Source organism: Melanotaenia boesemani, chromosome 24 (genome assembly GCF_017639745.1).
Source record: "Melanotaenia boesemani isolate fMelBoe1 chromosome 24, fMelBoe1.pri, whole genome shotgun sequence".
Lineage (NCBI taxonomy): Eukaryota > Metazoa > Chordata > Actinopteri > Atheriniformes > Melanotaeniidae > Melanotaenia > Melanotaenia boesemani.
The window spans coordinates 6,753,769-6,759,351 of record NC_055705.1 but is presented as its reverse complement, the minus strand read 5'-3'; the positions used below and the strand labels follow the sequence as shown (position 1 = coordinate 6,759,351).

The window sequence follows — 5,583 nt, the reverse complement described above, 5'->3', positions numbered from 1 at the left end:
GGATTTTTGAGGTCCCCATCCGGACTATGTCCCCATCCCCCACCCCAAGTCTCTACCTGCCATGTTAGCGCCTCCCCTCCTGGACCCGCTTTCCCCTCCTTTTTATTTTTATTGTTTTATTTGGAGTAAATGAGGAGTTCGCTTTATAATGTATAACCTGTCACAAAGATTTGCCTGTCACATGGGCATGGTGCCCTTTGGAAACGTATGCGTTGGCGCTCTGGGGTACGCCGGATCACACACCAAGCGCTCCGTTGGCTCGGACACCTGCGTCTGCCGAACAACGTCACAGTCAGTCTGGAGCGGGATAGAATCACGGATGAGCACGAGGTGGATTCATGATGGAGACGGTGAGTATTAAGTTACTGAAATAGGCTCTTCGTGTTTTCAGTTACATTTATTCCAATTGTACAATTGTGTCAAACATGAAAATAGAGAATGCTGTTAAAAAAAGAAGGACGTTTAGGAAGTTTACTATGCAAGTTAGCTAACCATGAACGCTGACCACGTATTAGCCACGTTTGAAGACCTGAGGGTTTCCTTCACTAGGGATGTCAAGGGCTACACGTGTTAACGGGAACACTGATAACAAACCATAACCGTTTAGAAAAACCAATAACCGCCTACGCGACTTTTTTCCCTTCCTCTTCCTCATTCATTTCTTAACCAGTGGCTGACATGCCGTATTTTTAGGCGTGATGATGTTGCCTGAGAGCATCATATTAACTAAACACCTCAATTTTCCCACTAGCGCATTTATCCGCGAACATATGCATGGGGCTCAATGTTGTTTATAGTTAAAAAAAAAAAAAAAAGACAATAAAAAAAAAAAGCCGCAGCCGTGTCGCACCATTTTAAGTTGGCTCGTGGACGCGATGACGGCGAACAACAAGTGGAGCGCTGTGCGGCACAGCGGCTGTAAACTGACTTTCTTGGCCATTTGTAAAAAACGAACAATTAAATATGCTTATTTTTTTTATTTTGTTCATGTGTTTTCGGACCAGCTGGAACACATAAAGGTAAGACAACTGCGGCGGAGGACTTAAGATGAGCGCAGCGCTCCTCCTCCATGCCGCGTCTTCCAGCTGAAAACTAAACCTGTTAATGTCTTATTTTAATCCACAGTGCTGTGTGATGTTGTTTGTTATATTGTTTGTTTGTGTTCTGTCGGCTTTTTCCAACTTGATCACATATCCCGGATGCGTGAGAGCAACGTGTGACGCTGCCGCTTCAGTTCAGTGTGTGTCCTGACGCCGTCTGTCAGCTCGGTGTCAAGACTGTAGAAAGGAGGGATTTTTTTCCCCGCCGTTAGTGAATGATTATGAGTCCCCCCCACGTTTTCCTAAAAGGGAAGTTTTTCCTCTCTCATTTACGCTTATTTTGGTTTCTGTCCGAGTTGCCTTCTCCCCAGTTCCATATTTACTCTGAGATGCAGCAACGGATGCAGCTCTCAGAGGGATGCAGTTTGCGCTCTAAGTTGAAAAACATAATTTTAAAAAATACTTTTTGTTGATTATTGAATATTGCTGCTATTACTTAAACTGCTGTATGTGATTGTAGACGTTTACTCTGTCTGTGGTGACAGGAGGATGACCAGAGATCTACAGGACTCTCTGAAAATAAAGGTAAGAAAGTAAAAACACAATCCAGAAAGTAGCGTGTGGGACCCTATTTATTATTTAACCTGGACAGCTTAGCACACAGTCCTCTGCTAAGGGTACTGTTTTACTGTTACTCTTAAGTAAATGTAAGTCATCATTAATCAGTTTGCATTCTGACACAATGTTTTATTTAATCCTAATGTAACCACCATTAATTTATAAGCTGCGTGAGGAGCTGTTGTGGATGGGATCCTCCACTAACATGTGGCAGCTAAGAAAACAAGAAAAAAATATTGGTTCATTTTTTTTTTTTTTTTCATGTGTTTTCCTGTGTCTCATGGTTGAACATTCCTTTGCTCTGGAGCTACAGTTTGTGACTGACTTTAACTACTGTACTCACATAAACTTACTCAGGGTTCACACTACAGTGATCCACAAATCAGCTGTTTGTGTCAGACAGATGCTGTAACATAGCTGTTAAGCATTCAACAACAGAGAAGTAATGTTTATGTTTTGTAGCACTTTTAACAGAATTCAAAAAGTCCTTCACAGTAAAACTTAGAAAGAAATAAATGTAGCAGAAGGTAGAGAGACAGTGAAGGAAAAATCAGAAAACAGTCCAACAAATATGAAGGTGATAAATGTACTAAAGAGAAGTCACCAACGTTTTCTAATATGTTTTGAAGTAGCTGATATATTGTTCTGCTCTCCCATTCAAAGCAGCTCATCACTGTTTCTGTTTACTCCATTAAACTGAATTGGTGCAACTAACACATTGATCACGATGACTGTGTCCCACAACCTCAGAACAAGTCACAGCACTTACTACACAAAGACCCCAACTGATCAGTGAGAGGGTTAACCTCAGCAGATTTAACCTGTACTGATTTTTTTTTTTTTTTTTTTTTTTTTTTAGATGTTGATGCTGGCAGTGACCCTGAGCAGGAGGAGGAGGTAGGTTATGCCATCTTTTTTTGAAGTCTTACAGGTAACATTTAAATGAGTAAAAGCATTACATAAGACTGAGCCTGTGGGAGGCCACCAATCAGTTCCTGGGTGCTCATTTATAAAACTTCGTGTAGGATTCTTACTAAAAGTTAATGTTTGCCAAAAAGCCCAAAGTTTGTGTACGCCTTAAAATATGCAAATTCATTAAACAATGCGTGTGTGCAGATCCAATTTTCCCTTTACAAATCACTCTTTCGTGAAGTTTATGCAGGTGAATTTGGCTCATGTCCCTGCACTACCAAAAATAGTCAGTGGAAAGCACCTGACGGATGTTTCTCCATATGAATGAGCAGCTTATCTGTGGCATTTAATATTTAATCAAGGCAACTTAGACTACAAGAAAACCCAGTTTTATGGAGCATGAAGTTGGGGTGTTTGTTGGTGAGGTGGAGTCACGGGAATCTGACAAAAGTGATGCACATTGCTGCAGCAGTGAGTGATGGAGAGGACTGTGTCAGAAGCTAGAGAAAAGTTTGAATCTGAACGGCATTCCTCAGTGTGACGTTGACCAGAACACCAGCTTTGATAATTTCCCCCCAATGCATCCAGACACCTCCACTGGAGACTGATAACAGAGCGTGATAAATGGTGATTGTTTGGTTCTGTGGGCTGGGTCGGGCCCAGTTCAGCATGTAAATCATACAGCACTACTCTAAGCAGGAGTATCCAAACTTTTTGAGCAATGACCCCCAATATACCAATATCAGATTATCCTGCAGCATCATGTAAAGCTGGAAAACTCTGAATTTCCAGAAACTAGGAGGATAATGTGGTTTCGAAGGATTTTGTGCACAACTGTAAGAAAGCAGCGTGAAAAAAAAAATAAGCTGACCGAGATACATGTTGGGACATTTTTACCATGAGTAATGATTTATTTCTGAGAAAACTCAACTGTTAATTTCATAGATAAATCTCCCTGCATTAGCAGATTTATTCTGACAGCCCTAATAATAATCCCAAATTTATTCCTTATATATTTTTTGCAATGGCCTTGCGCCTGCCTGAAATTATCTAGGAATCTCCAGTTTGGGGAAGCTTGCTCTATATCAGAATCTAAACTGGTACGTATGCCAGTCTTTATCACGAGCCATACTCTTCACTGTCTCTAAGAACGCTCCATCCTGATCCTGATGCTGTTGGAATCATCTCTATCTTTACCAATGCATCCATTACACACCAGTTGTCTCTGCAGCCTTTGTTTACTTAGTAATAGGTTCTATGCACAGCTCCACTACTTCCTGAACTTAAGGCAGCTCCTTTGTTTCCTGTCTTTCATTACTGGAGGAACTGATTAATCCAGGTGTGTCTGGCCCTTTAATGAGGTTGGGCACACCTGGAATAATCAGTCTGTCCAATAATGAAAGACAGGAAACAAAGGAGCTCACTTAGGTTCAAGAACTTGTGGAGCTGTGCCCTGTTTTGTGCGCAAGCAGCTTTATAAATGAGACCCCTGGTGTTATGTTTTATCCTGTGGAGTCTGATAAGTTTAAAATTTGATGGCTTTGACTCCTATGAATCTGCTCAGTCTGTGTTTAAACAGAGTCATGCTATCTGTTTCATTTAAGACACAATGGCCCTCATTTATCAAAGGAGTGTGTAAATGAGCGCACATCTGATCGTTAAAAGAATCTTTCAATTAAATCCACGTGGAATTTATGAAGTGTTCATGTCTGACCAATCTCATCGTACAAACATTTGAGTCTTGGTAAATTACACGTTGAAATCCATTGTTATTTAAATGTAACGTCTGTGGTTACACCCTTAAATATGCATTGTTCATTACTATTATCATTTGGTGTGCTTGTGTATCCTGTGTGTGTGCGCAGAGGATACACGTTTATATACAGCCCCCCCTCTTTTATTTATTATTATTATTATTATTATTATTATTATTATTATTATTATTTCTAATATGTTAGTATTCACAATAATTATTATTCTTGTTCACATATATATATTTTGCTGTGCTGTTGAATGACGATGATTTTCTTTCAAATTCCAATAAAAATTTGATCACAAAAAAAAAAAAGTGCATCCTTTAGAGGCTTTGCTCAGCGATGTTCAACCATGGAGAGGACAGATTATGCCAAGAGAAACTTTTTTGAGATCATGATTGAAATCCTCATTTGTAAGGTGTGAAAGAATAAAGAGGTGCTGTTTGATGGCCTAAAAACCTGAGTATAAAGGGTAGGGATCGACTGATATTCTTATTTAAGGGCTGATACCGATAAAGATTAGTAGGAAGTAAGGGAACCCATAACCGATATTTAGAACAGATATTCATATGCAGCAAAAAAATAATAATTTAGGTGTCCAAAATTGAGAAAAACACACAGGATCAGATTTAATCTAGTAAACTGGTAGTTTGTTTTGTACACTGTAAAAATATTTGATATAAAGAACTTACTACGGTGGCCCAGAGGTGTCACAGCAAATAAAAGCCGCAACACAACAAAATAAGTCACAACACTACAACATAAACCGCAACACAACACAATAAACCACAACACTACAAAATAAACCGCAACACAACACAATAAGCCACAACACTACAAAATAAACCGCAACACAACACAATAAGCCACAATGGAAGTTGTCCTTTTTTTTTTTTTTTTTTTTTTTTTTAAGATTTTACCACCGGAAGTTAGCTACACCAAGTTTCAGTCCAAACAGATGGGAAGTTGGAGATTTTAGGAAGCAGTCGGAGAAGTAAGTAAAATACTGTTTGTTAATAACGTTTATTAATTTCGGCATGCGCTTTTATGAATGCTTTTAACTTTTATGTGTAAATTAAGAGTCATTGCATGTTCGATGTATGCACACGGACGAGGTACAGTCCGTTGCGACAAAGCAAAGCTGCAAGACAGTGCTGGGGGCTCGCATCAGTCTGCATAAATACATATTTCTCTCTCTCTCTTTTTGGTGTGTTTTTGTTTTAAATATTTTTTTCACGTTAACGTGCTTTATAAATAGA

At 39.3% G+C, this 5,583-nt stretch overlaps 1 long non-coding RNA gene across 1 annotated transcript; it reads left to right on the top strand.

Annotated features, from left to right (window-relative positions):
- The first annotated feature begins 296 nt into the window (after positions 1-296).
- Positions 297-2,590, top strand: LOC121635637. Its single transcript, XR_006009496.1, has 3 exons — positions 297-350; positions 1,586-1,625; positions 2,518-2,590. It is a non-coding gene; the product is annotated as an uncharacterized LOC121635637 (long non-coding RNA).
- Positions 2,591-5,583: the final 2,993 nt, after the last annotated feature.